Source organism: Pelmatolapia mariae, linkage group LG2 (genome assembly GCF_036321145.2).
Source record: "Pelmatolapia mariae isolate MD_Pm_ZW linkage group LG2, Pm_UMD_F_2, whole genome shotgun sequence".
NCBI classification, from domain to species: Eukaryota; Metazoa; Chordata; class Actinopteri; order Cichliformes; family Cichlidae; genus Pelmatolapia; species Pelmatolapia mariae.
Window position 1 is genome coordinate 14,012,574 of NC_086228.1, and position 23,871 is coordinate 14,036,444.

Sequence of the window (23,871 nt, forward strand, 5' to 3'; positions counted from 1 at the left end):
TTTTGGTCATTGCTTCTAAATTATACTGTGACTGGACAAACAAACGGCCCCTGAGTCACAATGTGACTGAAACAATACCCAGTGCCACTGCCTAGTGTCAAACCACTCTGGGCCAGATTTGACCGAGGTGACACGAGGCTGAAGGAGGTCATAAAGTTAAGTCAGCAGCAGAAGGGAAGGAACGAAACACAAGGGTGGGGATTGTTGGAATTCTCGGAGCACTGCCAGCGCCGCTTCCTGTTATTTGTTTTGTAGTAAACGCTGACTCTCTGGGGGAATATGAGTGACCGTAATGCTGGACACAAGTCGCCGTTTGTCTTCTGACCGCCACTGTTGTCTGCATAACTCCGTGTGAGTGGACATATGCTCGTATATATGTGAATGCACGGGTAGAATTGAATGTGCCATGACTCTGTGTTTCTGAGTCAGCTTATTGTTTTTGCTTCACATTTTTCAATGAATGTCAACTTGCATATGCATTATTAATGACTTTTATATGGTCATTTGCTTGTATGGAATTCAGAAAATTTTAGTGAAGAGCAGTGCTGCAAACGGATGCAGATCTAGCAAAAACACATGCATACAATAGAAGTAATGATGGCACAGCAGCCAGAATGAACAATAAAATCTCTCATTAGTGAAGTCTTTTTTGCCTTTCAGAAATTCAAACACTAACAAAATCCGTTGTATAATAGACATTAAAATCTCCAAAAAAATTCACATTTTCTGTGGTATTGAACCCATTCTGAAGAATTTGTGGATAAGTGCAGCGCTTTGAATTTGTTTCCACTCATCTGAAGCTCCCAACATCCTTGCTTTTCTTTCTTGTTTCCTTTACACTCAAAAGTAGCAATTTATCTGTATTTATTTCTCAGTGAAAGAAATTACTTGAAACTTTGTTTAAAAATATGCAGCCAGCACTGCACAATTGCTGGTAATATATACACAGGGGTACAGAGAAGTAAACACATGCCGAGTATTTGCGGTGCAGATATGTTCTGACGTGTCTACGGTTACATGAGTCAGCATATCAATATGTTTACTTGTGAGCGATTTGACTCAAGTGATTCGACTCCATAAAAACATGAGAGGCATACAAATCTGATGCTCTCCTCCATCGGAAACTAATGGGCCGGGACCCTTCCTCGCCTCATTATCTGGTTCTGCTTCTTCTCAGAAAAATAGGAGAGAACAAGGAAAAAGAATTAAAAATAGCAAAATGTAGATGGAGAGTGGAAAGAGTAAAAAAGAAAGTAGCAGAAAAACAGAACCAATCAGAGATGATAAAGGGGGTGTGAACAGTTGAGAAAACTATGAGAAAGGGTAAAAACATAAAATGACAAAGTACTTCACAGCAAGCCATTGAGAACTGAGCAGACTCTGTGGCGTAATTTTTATTGTCTAACTACTTAATTGTAAATAACAGGCCTCGGCGATGTGAACGGCCATTCATTCGCCCAGACAGAGTGATTAATCCATGCTGGGCTTTGGGAGAGTGGGCAATGTGTGTGAGAAAAGAGAGAGGGAGCAAAAGAGAAGGGTCTTTCTTTCCCTTTTCTTGTCTCTATCTCACTACCCTGCAGGTCCTAATTGGTTAATTTCATAAACTTCTCAAAGGGGTGCACACAGAGGCCCTAATTGAAAAAACAGGAGCCAGTTCAGCATCGCTACCTGCAGATCCTCGCGTCTTTGTGGCGGTGGGGGATGAGAGTCAGACAGCGACTGCAGGGGGTTCCTTCACAGGGAACTACAGCACGGAGATAATGGGCACGTTGTGCGGCCCAGACGGGGAGACCTTTGAGCCCAGAGCGAAGCTGGTCACTTCTCAGTGTTTTGTCTATGGTAAAAAGTCTATGACCTGCTCATTATTTCAACCTGGGGTGCTGTCGTGATATCATAGCTAACAAGCCGGTCAGGGAATTGAGCGCATTTGGTGTCGTGCCTGGCAAGGTTTATCTGAACAGAACACTGCCTGCGTTTTGTTTTATAGGAATAGAATTTAGGAAGCCTGGTGCATTAGTGCTTCAAAACTACTTAATTAACTCAAATGCTACATTTAAATTGGTTGTAGAGAAAGTTTTGGAGATAAATTGTTGGAAAATAGTCACACCCAGTACTTGTCACCTTACATAGTTAAAGAAGCTTAACTAACACACTAATGTTAGCTTGACACATGACTGCTACAGTAAGAGAAACTTTCAAAACCTGAGATTTTATGCTAATAAATATAGGCTAACTACTACTAGGCTCACTTAAATCTGATATTTTAGCACTACATATCTACCAAAAACAACTAAGAACTATTTCTTCTGTGTATAAAACAATCCAAGTAGTTAAACTGAATACACTGCCAGCTCTTTTTTAAGTCTATTCTGAATTTTAATGGCTACATTTAAAAGCTACCTAAACTAGCCAGTAAAGCTAACTAGCACTAGTACTAAAGCTCCTTCATATCCTAAAACTTTAGACTTATAAATAAGTAGTGGAGTCCAGTCCGGGGAATTATATTCATGGCTATGTGTTCATGCACCAGTGTTGCCAGAACAAATTTCTCTTGTGCTTATTTCACTTAGTAAGTGAAGTGACTCAGATTCTAATTTTGGCCGAACTGCATTTTGTTCACGCAAGAGAGTCATTTGGCTTTGTGCACAAGAGTGTTAATGTTTATTTGCCAACCATGGAAGTTGTTTCTTCTACATGAAGCTGAAAATAGACTGAATACGCTTGAAATAACATTCAATGAATTAACAATAATTGTGTATTACCAAAACAGCCAACTATAATCACTCAATAATAACAACACTAAATGGCCGCCTTCGAAATTGGTGCAGCCAGACATGTCTACATCAGTTACTCTGCCTGCAGCAGCTGCCGTCCCAATGGTGCTCACTTGGAAGAAAGGTATTGTGGAAAACTCCCTATCAAAGCTCGGGATCACAGTTTTTAAAGTATTTTGCCCCTAAAAAAAGGAAACAAACCAAGGCTCTGAGGCCGTGTTTACGCTGCCCTTTCACGGCAAAGTGGACCCTCCGTAAATGTCTGGGCAGAGGAGGAGATATCATCGCACATCGAAGCCCCTTCAATATGTGAACAATAGGCATCCATCTACCTTTCCACCCACCTTGACGAATGAGCCCTTTCATTTTTTTATTCACATGATTTGCGCTGCGGTACCAAGCATTTACGAGAGGAATTCCAGCCTTTGTATGGCGGAGCACTCTTAACAGCAGATAAAAACTCAAAGTATAAACATGCTCCCATTAGGGAACTGGCGGCCAACCAACCTTTACCTCAAAGTGATCTGTGTTATCTGCAAAGCAGCCTCGGCCTGAGTCCGAGTGATTCACAGGGGACTGCCGGAGAGAACTTTGAGACGAGCCAGGTCTCAGTGCAGCCGTGGCCTAAAGGCCAATCTATCTCCATAAAATTGACTCGTTCGTCCAAAATGAAAGAACAAGAGGTGTCCGCGTGTTTGGATCCATGTGTGTCGCCTCTCAAAGCAATCCTACACTCGCTCTGTGTGAACCTTTACATTTCAAGTGTGCATTAAATCAACAAGTATGAGCCTCACGGACCATTAAGAATAGCAGTCTCATTTAAAACAGCCTGACGCATATCTAAAAAGGTGGGATTTTTCTTTGGAGTTTTCTACTTAAGAGTTGATAAATATTGTTCTGTATCTGTAATTGTAGGGGATTTTGCCCTTGTGGTCATGCACAACACTAAAGACACTGTAGTACTGCTATTCATCAGCATCACCAGAGCAGTTTACAGTTCTATAAAAGTGTTACTCTGTCTTTGCCTGTCTGTAAATCAGGTGTGTAGAAAACTGACATCACAAGTAACACAAGGCTAATAAACCAGAAACTAAGTCTGAGAAACTTTCATAAATTACATATATTAAGAAGGCAGGCTGGCAATAAAAATAGAGACCGGTGCTCCATGGGAATGGTGTCCTGCTGCTGAGGCAATTTCTATTCTTTGCAGTCTTATATTTAAAGAAGCGCAGCTGGTTTGAGAAGAGACAAAGTTTGAGACAAAGTTGGAACATGAACTGTAAAATGAGCTACAAGAAAAAATAGTTGCAGGATGCATTTCAGTGAGGGAGTTAAAAAAAAGAAAGAAGCAGAAACACAAACATTCACATCTGCAACTTTCTTTCATCTCGACTTTCCGTGCCGTTAGCCATGACCACTGTTCACATTTGCATTTACATATACGACTCTGCAAAAGCCATTTTATTTTTTGCTTATTGAAGCCGCTTATCAGTTGCTGTTACCAACCCGGAATAAATCCCGAGGATTAAAGGACTTCAAAAAAAAAAACTTTTTGAGGGTGTAGAAGGGTGGGGTGGGGGTGAGGGTTTTGGGGAGGAAAAAAGCCGACAGGATGAAAAGAAGTTGGGGGCCCATAGAAATGCTAAGGAAGTGGCCCTCTTTTTTTTCCCCAAGTCGCTCAGGGGTAGGAAGTTCCCAGCTCTGCCACTTCATTAATTCATGCTATTTAACAAGTGGGATTGTGGTGGGGCTTCTTCGGCCCCCTTCACACTGGAACCAACAACAGTGCCATCAGTAACTGACAACCCCCCGGGCGGAGGGGCTATGGCCTCCGGGGTCCACGCTGCAAACAGAGCCACGGGAAGCAGAACCTTGCCATTCAAGAGTTCAGCCTTTATTTGTCATCCCTGGTTTCTCCCCACCATACACATCCCCAATCATGGGCCTCCGAGGGTGGACGGCAGATTGGAGGATGAATCTCCCCTGTTTCCTATTAGGACAGAATAGAGGAAGGATGGGGGGCTGGGGGCTGGGGGCGGGGGGGGGGGGGGGGGGGGGAGTGTTGCTCATCAGCAGAATCAGTATGCTTATCCATAACTTCTTAACGTTCGCTGACCACAGGGTTTGAGAAACGCTGTGCGGTAAGAGGAGGCAAATCGAGGTAGCAAATGCCAGAAAAAAGAATTAATAAAAACCAAAAAAGAATTGCTTACGGAGAAACTTATTTAAACTTTGATGGCAGATTTAGCTTTTTTTGTCAGCAAATAATTCACAGCATCTATTCTCTTCCAGGCGCTATGATACAACCTGAGCTCTACACACAAGCTCTTTAGTTCTTTACACAGGAATGGTTGTGACTCACACGGATCCATCAGCTGAGAAATGTGCTTACTTATTATTGTTGGCCATTTTGCAATTAAAATTAAAGTCATAGTATTGATTTAGGAATATAAAACACACATATTTTATCTAGATGGACTGAAAGATAAAGGAAGGAAAGAAATTTAATACGATAAAATGCCGTAAATAATCAACTCAAAACTGTTTCCAAGCCTTAGGGTCTGGACCCGATCAGTAAATCTCAGAGAATGCAAAATGTAGAATAACTTCTTGTTAGATAAGATTATGTTTGTATTTTTTGAGTTTTTCCTTTGTTGTTTTACTAGATAACTCTTTTTCAAATACAGTACAACAATTCTGTGTGAGGCAATATTTATACTGGTAAGTACTGCAGCTTATGGATTATTTATAGTTTGCAACAATTATGAAGTTGAGTCAGTAGTTTGGACAGAAAAATGCTTGAGCTTGTCTTGTAGTTTCTCTTAGATTAACAAAACCTGCAAGAAAAGACACTACCATCAAAATGAACCTAAATGTAAAAAAAAAAAAGTATGTAACAATATTTAAAGCCTCATTTCTGTGGTGGGTGGGTAACATAATGAAGTACCAAAATATTACCTACAGATGTACATCGACTCAAAAATAAACGGTAGTGACAAGCATAATTTTGGAAACTAAACCAAAGACTAAAAAATTAGCTAAATGACACAACCCAGTAAGGTAATAGTGGGGCATAAATCACTGGTCTCTCACACAAGACATATAATACAGATTTATTAGGAAACATTTGTAACATTTTAAGGCTTGCTCAAATTTTAAGTATGCACTGAATATGATAGCGCCCAGTTATGTATCTTACATGTGGGCTTCATCCAACAACAGCTCTATGCAAACATGCTATGAACCCTCAGGGGAGATTCATAAAGAGGTAAGCTGACAGATCACTGGGCTGTGAGGGGAGGTTTGCAAATCATCCCCGAGAAATGTGCACATGTGAGGTTTACTATGATTATGGAATGAAAGCTGGGTTATCCTCTTGGTGAATTAGGTAAAATTACATTACATTAATGCCTGTCTAGAAGAATGCTACCCAGAATCCGTCATGAGATCCTGCCTGGGCCCCACATCACTCACCCTCCTTGAAGGTGTTGAAATCAGGGGAGAAATTCCCATATCTGTAACCTCAAACTTTAAATTTAAGTCACCCTCAGCTGCTCTACAATCTGCTCATTTATAATGTTGAGCAACCGTCGAGGGACGGCAACTGAAAATAAACACCGCATATAGTGTTATATCGTCAAGTGACATTATCTTAAGTCTGTTATCTATTATGGTGAGACCATAATGGATGAGGGTTAAAGAGTACATGGATGATGTCTTCTCACAGCCCATTAAGCCTTGCCACAGCCGGCCGAGATGAGGGAAAAAGGGACAATCTATAGGCTCCGAGTGCGGCTCAGCGTCCTCTCTTAATTGCTAATATAGTTATTAAGGGATGCCAGTGGGAAGACCACCGGGATAGGATTGTCCCTGAATTATCACAGTTGCCTTTCAGGCCTGTGGAAATCCTCAAAGGCCGGTGATTCAGTGCCCACAAGGCTTTTATCATTTTCCCATGGGGCCCGAGAGGATCCCCACTAAGACCCACAAAGCCCCACGCCAATACACATTCACAAATACTTACACATTCATAGAAATTCAATTATTACCAATTAATCACCAATTTTACTGCAAAATTTCCAAACGTCTTTTACTTACAGCTTTGAAATTGTTACAGTTTATTGCTTTTCTTTATGTTAGGTGAAAATAAAGTAGATATCTTTGGATTTTTAATTTCTTCTTGTAGAGAAAATGCTTTGTAGTAGTGATGCATGACATGACTATCTCCTTATAGACCCAGAAATTATCAGATACTGTAAGAATTAATTAAATTACACACCATAATGCAACCCAGAAGTTGCCACTTACAAAAACGAGGATGTGATGTACTACTACAGGAAGATCTGGCCAGAACAAATCTTTGGAAATCAGGCTTTTTTGTCCTTCTTTGTCACTTTTGTTGTCCCGATAGCTCAATTTGTTTGCTTTGAAACTGCCACACACACATGCTGCATCATCAAAAATGAGTATGTATAGTGCATGTTGAAAAAAAAGAACACTGTCTACTAACAAAACCTGCAGTGAGATATGAGTATCATGGACATGAACCCAATGAGACATACTGAACTTTCCATTATGCCAAGCTGTCAAAGCTTTATCTAAATCAAACTTCAAGACAGCTTCATTTAAGGAAGTTCACGTTTTAGCAGAATTAAAAGTACTGCTTCTTTTTCAGACATATGCAGAGTTAAATGGAAATCCTGGCAACTGACATCTAATATTTGAGTAAACTTTGTTCCATTACTGAAAGCTAAATGCATTGAGACAAATGTAGAAAATGTACCCTAACTTGACAAGCCACTTCTCTCCTTTTTTCTTAACGTCTCCATTTTTAAAACATTTCCCAAGATGTGACAAATCTTTCCTGAATGAAGTAATGAGCATTAAGGACACTCTTGCACACATCAACCTCAATTCTTCTCTATTTTTTTCCTCTCCCGATGGCTAATGACTTTTACATACATGGATGGGTAGTACGGGTGGATGCTCCTTTTTTTCCCTTAGCCAAACAAGGGGAAATGCCTGGGAATTACCTGTTGGACCCAAGTAATCCTGGCAAGTCCAATGCAAGGGTGAGAGGGCTGCAGTGAAAACGTTCATTTTAACAAACAAAGACAACGGCAGCTCAGGTTTCCAGGGTAAAATTCGCTCATTAATTCCACTTAGCTAAATTTTGCACGGTCTTCACTGAGCACTGACTGACAGTTTGCTACAAAGACAGCATTGAGACATCTTCACTTCTGTGGGAGAGCTGTTAAAGTTCGATAAGGCTACTGTCACGCTGCTGAAGCAGCGAAACTGTGACTTTGACCACCGATTTGGCATAGAAAGTTTCCGATCCGCCCTCCCTTTAAGGCAACTTAGGCTCAAAGAAAAGAATCCTTAACACACTTTTTCCAAATTAAATGCAATATGCCGTTACATCTGATTGCTGGAGCGAGCTTTGCTCAGCTGGGTTAAGTTAACCATCAAAACGGGTCAGAGCATTTTAATGTAAATCCGTTGCCAGGAAGGACATCAGCCCTCAATTATTTGTCAAAGTGAAAAGCGGAAATCCTGCAATAAAAACTTCTAGGACAGTCAATAGACTGTATAATGGGATGGAAAAAGAAAGACTAGAAATGCTGGCTGATGAGATGTGTCACAGTTCACGACTTCTTTCCCCTGTTTTTGCCCTTTTTTGTTTTCATTTGAATCAGTGTGATAACTAACGAGGGGAAAGATTGACCAGGCGTCTCTTTGAAGGCAACAAATACCCCCTGGGTTTGTGACATCTCTGCCTGGTAACAGATAATCTCCGCGGTCCCAGGCTGTGCCACTATTAGCATGGCAGCAGTGGTGCGCGGAGAGCCGGCCGGCCTCTGTGCTTGCTCAAACCTCGGCTAAATCTGTCTGATTCTCATCAAACACAGAAAGGGGAGAGGCAGAGGGAGAAGAAAAAAAACTCAAGCCTAGACTCAATACAGACACTGCGCCACACAACTCGCCTGGCAGGCAAAGCTGTCACCATTCAGTTTACTCCGGTCCTCCAAAGAGACAAGCCAGCTACAAAAACAGTCTGGTGGTGCCTTGAATCGTGAAAAGGAGTGAGGCTACAGAGAGGGGAGAGACAAGAGTGAGGTAATGTCAAGTTAATGGAACATGATAAGGAAAATGTGTCCTTACCAAAACAAGTCACTGTGACAATAGAAAGGTTAGTTTTAATGGCATTATCTCAAATTCTTTAAGGGTGTAGGCACTGGGAGTAGCGAGTGAAAAGAATCCTTGACCTTAGTTCCTGCAAAGTTTCACTTCTTGAGTGGTATAGTTGGAACTGGGATAATTTTTCCATCTTTTACCACCTCTTTCCACCCACTATGCCCACTCCAACTCGTCTTTTGTATTCTCTCCCCCACCCCCCCTTCCACTCAAAGGGTTTAACCTCGGGTCACTGCTAACTTCTTAATCAGTTCAGCACATGACCATTCCTTTCAATCCCCACATACCAGGAGAGAAGCACTCCCTGATACAGTAAATTACGATAAAGAGCTCACGACCCAAAATCGAAGGACCATATCCCCATATGAAAGCTGGGGCCCTCATACTTCAATAGACAGATTTGGGTGTGGGGTGGCGGGGAGGGGCTTTGAAGCACTTCTCCAGAAAATCCTCACTTCAAAAGAAGCCAGTATTAGATTGAGGGGGAAAGGGAGCAGGAGGGTGTGTGGGATGTGTGGAAGATAGAGTCCCCCTACAAAGTCTACCATGCCGATCCACTGCGGTCACCAAAAGAAAGGAAAAATCTGAAGGGAGCCAAGATGTGTGTGTTCTCGAAATTCATTGAAGGATACAGGCCTAATGGTTACCAGTTGGCTTATCATCATTTTGATGTCTTAAACCAAAAATTCATGGGCTGTGATCTCCAACTGTCACCACAGCATGATTTTACTCTCCATTGTGTTCTCATTATACTCTTTTCAACAAACGTCCGAAAGAAGGTACTGACTCGCTGTCAAAGGGAGTCGGGACAATTTCCTGGGTTAGCCCAAAGGTTAGAGGTCAGAAAGAGCTCTAAAGGTTGGATGCCAAGTCGGGAGGGGTTAAAGTTCAGGCGGTGCAATCGTATTTCATTTCCCTGCTCATGAAACCCTGGTAAAAGCTAGCTTCTGACCCACATCTTTTTCTGTAATCGCATAACTCCTTCTGTTGAGTGTGTTCTTTTAATTGGTGTGAGAGATTACAGATTTAGCTGTGAAAAAGCACGAGATAAGTAAGCATGAGTGACAATGACGAAACCTAGGATTATATCAGACTGATGAAAAATAAAAACTGTTTTGGTTAGCTTGAGTTCTGCATCTGTAGAAACAACTCACAGGAGCTCAAATGTGTTTTCACCCAACAATGTAGCCTTGCGTTCTTAAGCTCCAAGTCAGGTTTAAAATTATATCTGGCAAACCTTGGTAATATATTAGCTGGGGCTTTGGAACACTTCTAAGTAAGCACTACCAGCAAATATTCCATCCTTCACACATCCTGGACGCCTGCCCAGACAAAGCCCACATACAGTATTTATCAGAAGGGAAGCAGAGCCAGGGATTACTTCAAAGAGAGGGCTCGATAAGACTGACCCGATAACCTTAAACCTAGACCAATGTACTACACTCTGATGGCTGGCCAAGGCTCTCTGGTTGACACAAACTTGTTAATATAAGAGCAAGGGCTTGAGAGCAGGATTTGAAGTGAATACAAATGACAACAGCTGGACAACTGCTGCCAACACCCACCAACTGCATACATTATTTAGAAAAGAAATAGGTTAATGAAAGGTAAGAAGCAAGAAGGAGTGACACAAAACCTCTGCATGTATTTGTGTTCTTTGCTATATCGACAATCATTCCTCTGGTGCACCCCAAACTTGGCAGGTGCATTACTGAGGATCTGAGAAAGTGCAGTACAGAATTTAAAGTAATAAGGGTGAGATATGGTCTCGTTTTTTTGGGCCTATACCTGTGACCAGTTACAGCAAAAGCCCCACTTGAGAACCCTAGTAAGGCTCCTAGCACAGTCAGCAACAAATAGATCTGAAGAGTACTCTTCCTCCAATGAAGATGACAAACAACCTCTGCACCCAGAGACGATACGACTCAGAGGGAGGGTGTCAAGGGTCAGAGGATAAAACGGCAACACCTCTGCAGCCACTTGACAGGATGAAAAAAGAGCGGGAGAAGTGGGTGGCGGGGTGTTTGAGAGAGGGTGGGAGTAGCACTTGAGGCCAGAATGGAAGACACAAGCCTCCCAGCAGCAGCAGTCAGAAGCAAGGGGACACAGGGGCTACTGTTCCCATTGAGGTCTTTGTCTCCCAGGCGCTCTCTTGTTTTTCCTCAGCAAACCGTGGGTACAATGAAGGCGGCATGCTCCCCTCCCCTCGCGCAAAGGGCTGTCAATACTGGACCTATCAGACCCTGAATGGCCGAATCAGCCTTCCCATGAAAATCAAGTCAATGACCTGCTTCCCCTTAGCTCTCCTCCTTGTGAAATGGGTGACAGCTATAATTTCAATAAGTAAAACAGAGAGAGAGAGAGAGAGAGCGTTTTCTCACATGTTGCTGAGGGGACTTCACCTCAGACTCGGCATCCTCATATAAAATGCATTAATTCCTTCGTTGTGAGCTCACCGTAAATGATTTGATTGTGGCCGATTCGACATAGTATTCCGAGCTTCCCCGAGCGCCATTAAAAAAGAGGAAAGAAAAAACATGACGCTGGGAATGCTAAGACAATTTTGAACCAAACATTTAACCTCAGCCTTCTGACCCAATCAAGTGGAAGAGAAGACAGGCTTTGTCTACCTTGGCCCATCCACGAAAAGTTAGAAAAGAGAGAGTGAGGGAGAGAGGGGGGAGAGAGGAGGAAAAGAAATGTAAAGATTTTGCCAAGCTTTTGTCACGCCTTAAGGACTGGCTTAGTCAATTGCTGTCAGATCAAGAAGACAGAAAGAAAAACAGCCGTGGTTGCCTTATATAAAAAGAACACTTTCTCTCACAGCCAAGTTGGGAGAGTCCCCATAGACAGAATTACACAGTTACTTTTAAAGGATTTGCATTTAAAAGATTGCGTACAGGCCTGAATGCAGGTCGTTTCCCTGTGACCATAGAAACACTAGAAAAGGTGGAAAATTCAGTCCGCTGAACTTTAAACGACTTTATTAAAGTGTCACTAATCAGACGTGAAAGACACAAGGTTTTAGTGTTTGGGCAAACTTACAGAAAAACTCAAAAAAAGCTTAATGACCTGTTAAGAGCATTACTTTGAAAAGCCTTGTTGATGTCCCATCCCATATTAAAGAAAGGACCATTCCCTAATGTCGGGAAAAAAATTAATACCCAAAATATTTCAAGAATTTGACTTCAGCATTGTGCAGAGACGAACTTTAAAAACAACCTGACCGTTGTCCTGTTTTACAGTATTTCTGTAAGACAATATAAGGTTTCAGCTAAACTAAAAGAAAATGCTGAAATGCAAGGTATCAGGATATCAGTGTAAACAAATATTTCCCCAATAAATCCAGCAGAGAACTCAGAGTTGTCTAAAATGTCACTCTTTGTGGAAATACAATTTAACAGGTTTTACAAATTGCACATGATAAATGCTTGATTTAAAAACATTCTGGCATGTATTTCCCCCTAGAAAAAGCCAAATTCCTAAGCAGAAAATTGCTACCATTACAGCATAATGGGATAACAACCCAAAGAATAATCCCTCGCTAACAATGGTGAGATTTGAAAAGACTCCTGTGAGTCCTGCTTGGTGTCTGCCAGCAGAGTGCTGCATTTTGCAGCCACCAACCAACGATGTAATCTCATCTCAATGGAGACCTGGAGAGACAGCTTGCACACTAGCTTCTCTACCCTCCACCCCCATCCATCCATCCATTGATCTACCCATCCCTAAAGAAATGGACAGACCTCATTTCCATCCAACACAAACAGCGCAGTGGAATTGGGGCTCTTATGATCGGAAAGAATAAAACCTCAACACGACAGGAAAGGATTGCGAGAAGGAGGAGACTTGTGGGGGTTTTGGTAAATGAATTAGCATCAATGCCACAGAATAAAAAGAACCTCTGATCTTCGAGGTCGGTCCTAATCATATACACCCTAAATGAATCACCCCGGGACTGCTCCCATGTTCATTTCTGTGCAAGAATTAATTAAAACCAGAGCGAACTGATGTATGCAGAGCAGCGGAAAAATAACAATGTAAACAACACAACAATAGGGTAATCATTGTAGGGGGCTAATTTGTGTCATAATGATATGAATTTAATTTTGCGAGACGAGGAAGATTAATGAGGGAGACACAAATACTTTTTTGAAGAAGATTTTAAATGGCGCAGAAGGGATGCTGGTCCTTCTTTTGCCTTTTTTTTAGCATAAATTTAGGATACTGCACTCAAGATTGTGCAAATTTAACTGTGCCACCACTGTGAACTCTAAAATTTATTTCATTCTGAAGATTATCCCGAGCAATGTGCAGTGAGTTTAAGGTTTAAAAAAATGAAAATGATCATGTTATCACTCTCAAATGCACCCCATACTTGGTCATTAAGGTAAGCTGGATACAATCTTAACTCTCGTGAGAAACTGACGTCGCTGTTTTGTTAATGCCAAACAGCACCATGTCCATGCATCCTCTATATGAAGTTATATGCTGGGGGAAACGCAGAGAATTTGACAGTTAGGGAATCAAACTGGTTCCATATGACCACAGCTGGCATTTCTCCAGGCCCGGGGCAACCACGGTTTCCTCACAGCCTAAGTAGAGAGCTCGTGCAACTCAGCAGCGGGGGTTATGTATGCAGCCTGTGAATAAATCTTGAGTTTCAAAGACAATTTGAAATCCGATGCCCATCCCCTTTTACTGATTGCATTCCACGGTGAGAGTATAATTCCCAAAAGAGAATACCCCGAACTCAAGCGAGACAAAGAAAACACTGTACAAACTATAAAGCCATTAAATATAAAAAAATGTGTCATTACAATCTTCTTTGAACATTTCTTAAGGCATGAATATGTTGTCATAAGAATAACAAGATAATCCTAGCTTCAGTGAATACGTTGCTCTAGTTGCACTCAGCTCTTGAAGCTGTCCTCCATAGTGTACCCCTTGATATGACCACATGTAAGTCAATTTAACAATACGCCTAATTTCCACCAGTGGTGGTGCCAGCTCTACCTTCGACAAGCCCACATTTTGTCCGATTTAAGCACCTAATGTTATGTAGTGTTATACGGGAGAAATTGGAGTAGTTTTTGTGGGAATAAAGTCACAGAAGATGGATATCTGGGGTCTGCATCTATGAATTACTGTTTAAATTCTTGCAGTAGCCCCTCCCAGAGCCACTGATGTAAGTGGTTACAACTTTGGGCCCAGTAATTGCTGTGGTGGCATGCCGAGTGCTAGTTTTCTGGCACTGGCACCAGTCTTTTGTTTTTTGTCAAAACCTGTGGAAAAGTTTCAAGATTGGGCAGGAGCACTACGCAGGTGGAAAAAAGGTAACGGAAACCCTGAAAATTAGACTTTTCCTGTGATACTTCTCTTTCTCATTATTGATTATGGATTTATAAAATTGAGGGACATAAGTGAGGAAAAATGCAAAATCAGTTGACAGTTCTTTGTCGGGTGTCTGTTCTCTATTATAAGCAACCATTTATAGTGTTAGCAAATAGCCTTTGAAGACTATATTGCCATTTGACTTTAGACAACACATCAACAAAATATTAAAACTTTTCATATGAGAAATGTATCTATTTTATTATTAATGTAGAATATCTCCCAGCTATCAAATTTAAAAAATACTGTCTCAAAGACATGACAAAAGCAAATAAAGTTATAATTTCATCTTTTACACAACATGATGATATCATATTGAAGAGCAGTTTGGTGAACGAGGTCCCATGAGTGTATCCCTAAGTGGAAAACGCTTCATAAAACAGCCACAAAGTGCTGGCCACAGTAGGCAGTCGGTGAGGGACACAGTGAATATACCGCACTGTTTTACGGCCCGGCCTGCAGTGAGGCATGATGGGAAGTAATAACCACATCATTACCAACAGCGCCTCAGCCTTGTCAGACGTCAGAGACATAAAGAAAGCATGCAGAGTTCACGCTCAGGCTGCCAGTCTACCACGCTGCAGGACTCTGTCACATGTTAACATGCTCTCACACACATACGCACAAGTGTTTTTTCGGCTTGATGAAACACAATCGCACTTTCTATAAGAGTATATCCACTCACACAGACACTGTGACAGACACATAGCTGGCTGTTTAGCTGCCAAGAGATGTTGCTGTGCTTCCGTTCCAGTTCTGCCAAGTGAGGTCAAAGGTCACAAGAGTGACTGGGAAGGATCCTGAGAGTGTCGCTTTTCATTGGATCACTGAGTCTTTATCAAATAGCTGCATCGAATGGCACGAAACCTGTGCAGGATCATGTGTAAATCTGCAGGAGGACGGATTAACACTGAGCCAGCTGGCGCGCCTGAAGAATGCAGACGTCACTTGTATATTGCATTTCAATAAACTTTAATATCTGACAAGAGACATATTTCAATAAAATGCAAACTAATGTAAGTGTCTTTAATAGTAGACATCTCTAAAAAAGCACTGCACCTTTGAACAGCTCAGTTATGTGATTTCAGAATCCATTAAGTAAGCTGTCAGGCACACACTGGATATATTGATGTTTTCAGAAATGTCAGTTTCCTTGATTCAATTATACTTTTACATTAATTCCATCAATCTGTTTTCTTAACAGCTTATCCAACCAGGGCCCTGGAGCCTATGTCAGCTGACGCTGGGCGTGAAGCAGGGTGCTGGGCAGGTCGTTGATGGTATTTCCAGGTCAGACGCTGGTACTCCAGTATGACTGACCATTAAACAAACACTCCAGGAGTCAAGTCCAAGCTTATTCATAGCCTTGATAATTTGATAATTCATCAGTTAGATGCATGAAAACGTGCGCCAAAATGCTAACGTGCAAAAAGGGTGCAGTTCTTTTTAAAGTCCTTCATCTAGTGAAACGAAACTGACAATGCAGAGAGCAAGCTGGCACTGTTTTCAGCTCACTTCAGTTGCTTCACATTTTCCTAGAATAAATATTTGTTTTGATTACCTCAGTATGGCATTTACAATGATTACAAAGAGACTCAAATATTTAAAAAAAAAAAAAAAGACTCAATGAGAAGAATAATAGATCTTTTTGGCTATTTAAGAAGAACGTGAGCAGATTTCGATTGACTTGAATTGTAAGTGTTGAGTTGTTGCTATTTTGCTCTCATACACCCACAGGCATCTGCGCTCAGTCTGCACACCTCACTGTAAGTGAAGCCCTCAATAGCAGAAGCCCCCTGGAGCAGATAGAAACATAATGTAATATCTGATCACCCTCTATGTAATACCCTTAGATCTTAGTGTCGTGGGAGGGAAACTTCATTACGATCTGTCTGTCAACAGCCGGCCAGCCAAGTTTAGACGATGTTTCGGATGATTCATTGTTCAGTGGGCTGTTTAGGTTTTTTTTCCCATCTCAGTGAACTACGTGTCAGTGCCAGAGACAGCGAGCAGGATAACTTCAGAAAAATTTGGTAAAAAGTACGCAAGAACAGTAGGTTAAAGGCATGCATACGGAGGTGTGCATGTGAGCAATCAGGCACGTATCTGCACTTTAACACACATATAACTAAGAAATGTATACAAAGTCAACAACAGTGTTTGAAAGGAAAGACCATAAAGTCAACTTTGAGAGCAGCAGTTTGTTAAATTACACCTCGACACAAAAGAACCTGCTGAAATTAGGCCACTTCATCCATTTGCATAGGAAAATCACAGAGTGGGCAAAAAAAGAAAAGAAAAAAAAAAAAAAGCGAAAATAGCACAATGTCAACGAATGTAATCGAAACCAGAACCACAGCTTTTTCTCTCTCGTTTAGGAGCTGAAAACAGTCAGACTTTCCTTTAGTCTGCTGCATGAGATATCACAAACTTTGAGAAAAACATAACTTTTGTCTGACAACAAAGCAAAAGGGGGGGCAGCTCAGGTAAAAGCCTGAGTCACGCTGAGTCGACCCCCGCGCATCGCTACCCAGAACCCTCACCAGCTGGTTTCAATTAAACTGACCCAACCAAGGAGGGGAGAGCAGGGCCGCGCTCACCAAAATGGTTAGCTATTTCAAGCCAGGAGTTCTTGCTGCTCTGTTTCTGACAGCAGATCAGTTGTTCGAAATTTGTGTAAACACTGTTTTGTTTGCTATCGAGGGCCAGCATTTGCTAGCTGCCATGCAGAGCCACACAGTATGCCGTGCAAGATGGAAACGTTTGAAGGCGAAGCGTGCACCCAGCATACTCTGTGAGATTTCACCATCAAAGATGCTTTAAGATTATTGCTTTGGAAATACAGCGCACCAACGCCAGCATGGAGACAACTCGGATCCAAGAATCTCCTTCAATGAGATAATAATCCTACAAAGTGAAGCTCATACTCTCCAGTTATTGTCCTGGTGACCACTAGCAATTTTCCCGGGACGTTCCACTCGACTACGTGCTCAAACAACCACATCGTTTGAGCAAAACAACCCAAGGGAGGAGGATGTATACGGGGAATTTAAGCAGCGAGGAAGCTTGAGTTTTCTGATTGTTTGTAAGGTGGTTCAGAAACAATCAGTCTGCCCAGAAACACCCGATAAGAGGCACCTGTCAGTTAAGTAAAACCTTAAACATAAATATCTTTGTAATCTCTCTCTAGGTTTATTTTTAACTTGTTCATCAAATAACGATAACATTTTTGTTTTTTAGGTGAACCAACCCTTTAAACACTCAGCCGTAGGCTTTTCTTTCGGTTCCTCAGCTGAAGCTATTAAAAAAAATATATTGTACACATTTCTTTCAAATTAAGGCTGATATATTGATTTATGATGTGGTTTTAAACAATGTCTGGCTGCACAGCGTGAGTCTGTAATGACCTCAATAGCACTCCATAATATTCACAGTACACAATTCTAAGAGGAGAAAAAGAAAGGATTAGAAAACAAAAAGAAACAAAACATTAAAATCAGCTATAATATGGGGGGAAAACCCATTAGATCGCATTAGATAGGTCAGCGGATTTTCAAAGTCCAAGAAACGTCCAAAAAGCTGTCAAATGAAGAGCACGAACAGAATTACGACTAACACTCCATTGCATGATTCTAAAAATCTAACAACTTGCACAGAAATTGAGTGCCGGAAAAGTCATGCAGGGACATTTTGAGAGCTGAAATATTTCAATTCTAAAATTGAAAACAGCTGCAAATCAACCGCAGCTTGGCTTATTTTTTGAGTTAAGACCTGCACAGCAGACTGAGCAAGACAAAGCTTGCAAAGATTTTGCAAGCTTGAAAAGTAATATTATCACAACAACACAGCTACAAAACATAAAAAAAATAAGTTCTGCTTAGACTCTAAATCACAGTATGGTTAACCTCTTAATAAAGTTAAAAGTGTGGCGCACGCAGAGCATGAGCTACAGTGACTCTCTTGATGGAAAACTCGTAAAATAAGATGGGAGATAACAATAACACAAGCTCTTGCTCTCTGGTGCCAGTCTATCTTTTGCTTGTCTCCTTCTCCTGACACTAAAGTCCTACTCCACTCCTCCCTCCCTTTCTCCCAGCTCCAACCTTAACTCCCCTTACCCCTCCTCCTTTCACCTCCCTCCATCTCTAGATCCTAAATTATCTGCCCAGGCTGTGGGAGATACCCCTTCCTGCCTGCGGGTCACTCATCTTACCGCAAGCAGGGGAGATGAGGGCTATGCATTTCTGCTGTGCACGTGAGAACTCTGCATGCACAGCAGAAGTCTTCTCTGTGTCCTTTTTGTTTGATGTCCCTGAAGATGTGAGGATCTGTGAGTAAGCCAAAAGCACCAAATGTCACTCAAGAGGACGTGAGGGAGAGGGAAGTGAGATGAGCAAAAAGAGCAGCAAGTAGCTCTTTTTTGTTTTTTCTGGGACACAAAGCAGACGGACAGGTCAACCAGGCACCACAGTCAAGTCTGAGCTCTGAAAACAATGGAAATTTGCTGTGTGTATTTCTGCATGTGGAGTGTTTGTTGATGCTAGAGAGCTCGGTAAGTCACGTGGAAGAACAAATCATTCTGTAGCTGGGATCCATTATTACCACTGAGAATATGTGCCAAAATCAACCCACCACTCTGCCTCTCTCGCTCTCTCTCTCTCTCTCTCAAACTCCATTCGTTTTACAAGTGAAAGTAGTGGAACTTTTTTTTTTTTCAGCTGGAGAGACTTGAGTATATTTTATGGTCCCTTCACAGTCAGAGCAGAGCAGAGAGGAGTGATGAAGAAATCACAGGGATGTAGTCATACTCTCAAAGATTTATATCCTTATGTAGCACTTGCTCAGGCAAAATGTACAAACCAAATCATAGCTCTACCTGATCATTCCCACTTCAGCTACTCCCAATCAAACCTTTTTGCGGTTGAGTGACTGGAAAGGTTGGAAACTTTAGATCACAGCTTCCCATCGACCTTTCTGATTGCACTTGAAGAAATCCCACCTGCTACAGTACCAAACAGTAAAGGTCTCCCTTTTGATCACGCCAGATTCTGCAGACCAAAGGAGAAAGGCATTCCCAGCGGAGATTAATACTATTTCAGTCGCACATTTGGTCCGAGCATGTGTGCTTAAGACAGAGGAATGACCCCCTCCCAAATGAGGCATGACAATCAAAGTCACACAACAAGAGAAATGAATCTCTGAAGTGAAAATAAACGCAATGATGCAAAACTCTGCAGAGCATGCACAGCTCTGGCCGCATTCATTTATTATTCTAACCGAAGGTCCTGCATTGACTTTTCATGGGGCAGAACAGGGGGAAAAACTTATTTTGTTTTGTTTTTTTTAAGTTGCGGACAGTCAACTGCAGAGTTAAAGATTTTTCTTTTAATACACACGTACATTCCTTTCACGAACATAATTCAGCGGTTAGCCATTTTTTCTTTTAAATAGAATATGTAAATAATTTTTGTTTTAACCTGTTTAGAGTAGAACAGGGCAGGGATACCACACCAGCACAATTCAGTTTCCCGCAGAAGACAATACAATGAGTGTTAGAAAGTTCAGACAATGCCAGTGAAATCTTAACAGTAATGTCGTTTACTTGGATGTCAGTTTACTTTACTGGATTCGACATGTGTCCAAAGCACCATTACAAATTCCCAAATACCAAAAGACTGAGTTGAACTGCAGGTCAGATACATAATATGACTCTGTTCCTGACTTCTTGATTGAACGTTATTTTAATTATCTGTTTGTGCACAATATTTAACATTTAAGAACTTTTATAAACTAGGAAAAGCACTTTATATTCCAAGGAAAACCTTAAAATATTAGAGACAATCAAACATTCCCCTATGTGAAAGCACTTGGCATGGTAGGGACGAAAAACTCCCTTTTAACAGGAAGAGATCACAACCCTGTTCAGGGAGTGGCAGCCATCTCCTCTTAATGGTTGGAAGGTGAGGGGAAGGAGAAATGAAAAAAAATGAGCGTAGAGAGACAAGGACAAAACACAACTACTAATTTTTTAAAAAACGTAATGAAATGCAGTAGTGGTGTACATACACATTGTGAGTGAAAAGACAAAGTGGAGAAGAAATGCTCAGTGCATCATGGGAAGTCCCTCAGGAGCCTGAACCCAAAGCCGCCTTACTAATGGATGGTTCAGAGTTACCTGATCCAGCTCTAACTCTAACTATTCAACTATATCATCAAGGAAAGTTTCAAGCCTAACTGCTACACAACACATGGAGATTCATTTATGATTATGCCACGAATAAAGAATTTGACTCCTTATTCATTTTAGCAGGTGAAAAACTGAAAGTGAGTTGTGGGATTTACCAGCTTCTGTGACATGTGCCAAAAAAAGGGTTACTTTAGCCGTTTCATTACTAATGCGATGGTTGGCTTAACTTTATAGAACATGGCACAGCAGAACAATATGATCCAGGTCTTGACCTTTCAGGCCCGAGTTTCATAAGTGTGTGTTATGAGCTGTGTTATGAGAAAAAAGTCATATGTTGAGGAGGCCTGCTGTAGCAACTACTCTAGCGTACGAGAGCTCTTCAGAAAAAACGTATAGCACAGTATTTTTGATCTTCATCATTAATACAAGCATCTGTAAGAACTTAAAACAAGCAGAATTTCAGCAAAGCACAAAATAAAAGGCAAACGAAAACAGACAGTTCAATACAATAAAAGGGCGACATGAGTTTGACTTTGAATCTGCAGAAAAGAGCTCTCAATGATCTTATTTGACAGTAACATAATCATACTAATTAAAATGAAACAATTATTTTGACTGTTGCTACCATTTCATATTTCTCCACGAGTCTGTATGAGCTTGTGGTCAGTGTGTGTGTGTGTGTGTGTTTCTGGCAGCATTTGCTTGCAGGCATCTACGCATGAGTGAATGTTTATTCAGCTTTTATGGCGATGGCGTCTCGTAAAACGAATAGACGCTCTGAGACAACCGGCACTCCCCAACACCGGTTCACTCACAGGTTCACCCAAAACCCGGAGAGACCACCTACCAGGAGAGCTGAGCAGATGCGTCACCTCTTCGGTCACCATTTTAAATCGCTTGTCCAGCCAGATTACGGGGTGAATTACAACCCGGGTAATGGCTAGAATAGTGTGTTACCACCCTTTCCCAAGCACATGTGCACAAGCAAAATATCCCAATTAAAGCATGAATTACAATACACAAGGATGCAGTTTGTTCTGCATCATTTTTCATCCAGTTCTTGTAAAATGTGCCTTCTGAGAAACATGAAATTTTCATACTAAACTTGCATTTGACTCAAATCTAATGAAAGCATTTTTTTCTATTTTTTCGATTCAGGAAATTTAAATGCACAGCTGGAGTTATTGGTAATAATATTCCCTCTTTTCTGTGGAAACTGTAGTCATCAATATTTCAGCCTTTATTACGCTCACAAAACGACACGAATGCACAAAGAAGAACCAGCATGCATATCACATCATCATGTACGTGACCTTGTTTTCCTGCCTCGCTGACCTGGATGGCTTTACAGGTTTTGTATTTCAGGGAGGCTTTTTTTGTCTTCTCTACAACCCCAATGATGCCTCTGATCACATTTCCCTCAGAATTCACATTAGAGGAGCTTCAGCATCATGAAATATGGAGAAAGCGAAGGGACTTTGACATTTTGCTACCATTGAGATTTATGAATCTGACAGTGAGACTACAAGCAGTTTCTCAGAGACACAAAACAGGCACGCAGATACAAATGAGATGTAAAGACATGAAGATATACAGCTCTAACGAGGAGGGGAGGATGAATCTACAGTAATGGAGTTCAAACTATCCATAACAATGGATCAACACTAATTTGAGCCTAGTATCTGACTGCATTCCCCGACTATGATGTCCAAAACCTGCTAGCAGACTTATCCCTCTTTCTTGAACCTGCTTGGAACATGATCCTGGACCACGACTGTGCCTCTTACTTCCCATGTCCTTGCAAGGGTCCCTGTGTCTGGCACTTCGAACACCCTCCTAATAACGCTTCCCGTCACCCCACCTCTTCCTTTATTCCCACAACTCCCAATAACACTGTCTGACATGTCCACAACCCTCCCAAAACACTCTTTTCTTTCCTCAGTTTCATGAGCCCAAACAGATTGACTGTGCGTCGCTCACTGGTGCAGACAGGGGAGGAAAGCTGGCTGACAGGGGCATCCATACACATGCCTAAATCTGCCAAGGAAAGACGCTGGCACAGACAAAAAAATAATAAAAGCCTCTCGAATCGCGGCTGGGGCAGCGCAACACTTTATCTGCGAAAGTAAAACAAAGGAAGGCCTGTTCAACGCTGCGACTGTGTTTACTTTTAAAGGGGGAACAATGCCTTTAGGAGGAGGGGGCAAGGCCTGACGTGGCACTTGAGGGTCTGTCCAAAAAACAGCACTTCATTTTGATTCACAGTGAGTTAAGAAAACAGTTGTAGCACTACATTGTATAGGGGCTGATGCATCTGAATGTGAGGAGGAGGCTGATGAAGGGAGAGTGTGCAGAGAGGATAAGAAACAGAGACCAGTAAGACCTCTCTGGTTTCTTCAACAGCATTCACTCCTTTATGCAAAGGAATGCTCCAACCAAATATGCAACTTGAAAAAGAAGAAAAAATAGATTTTGAAAGGTGGCAATGAAAAGTCTGCAAAAACTGCCAACACAAATGGAAGCTGTGTGACATGTCTAGGATGCTTAAGTTCATTTAAAGGGTACGAAGACATATTTCACCCAGAAAGTGCAATGACAGACAGTGGAGATAGACAGAGTGGCTTTTGCAACTACAGTTTCATTTCTCCTCTAAGAACCAGCAAACTGTTCAGTCACTTAGTGTTTACTGATCAAAGGCTATGACTCTGAGTAATGCCGAAATATGATTTTAATATACAAGACACAGTTTCTGGGTCACTTTGATGGATGCTTTTGCCATTCTAAAGAACAATAATAAACAATAGTCTGCTGCAGCCCCACTGTCACATGGCAGGTGACATTTGCATGTAATGACCATTTTACTTTTGGCGGTTAACATATAAACTCTAATCGCAGGTGTTTCGTCTAGCTTATAAACACCTCCTGTCATGTTGCCGATGGCCCAAAGTGGAACCAACATATTTCTTCGCCTGTAAACACGGACATTCCAGGATGTGATGAATCAAAACTTTGACTCAAATGAAAAACATCCTTCTAAACACTGAATGAATTCATCAACAATAGATAAAGCTGCCGCCAATGCATGTTTCCCCCAGCATATTTACCCAAAGTAGGAAACAGGAGAAAGAAACTCAGAGATCTCTGGGTAATGAAGTCATAGGAAAAAGATTTCCAAATGCAAAATGACAACAGCAAAAATACGATTAATAAACTTTAAGTAGAATCGCTGTTTAGTTAAATGAAGACCTCACTGGATATTACATATGACCCAGATGTTTGCCAGAAGGCACCAACCAACAATTACTGACAAACATC

The 23,871-nt window shown here is 41.4% G+C and overlaps 1 protein-coding gene across 1 annotated transcript in view; it reads right to left on the minus strand.

Moving 5' to 3' along the window:
* Window positions 1-23,871, minus strand: part of fat4 (FAT atypical cadherin 4) — a 100,330-nt gene that overhangs the window by 68,977 nt on the left and 7,482 nt on the right. The window lies entirely within an intron of this gene.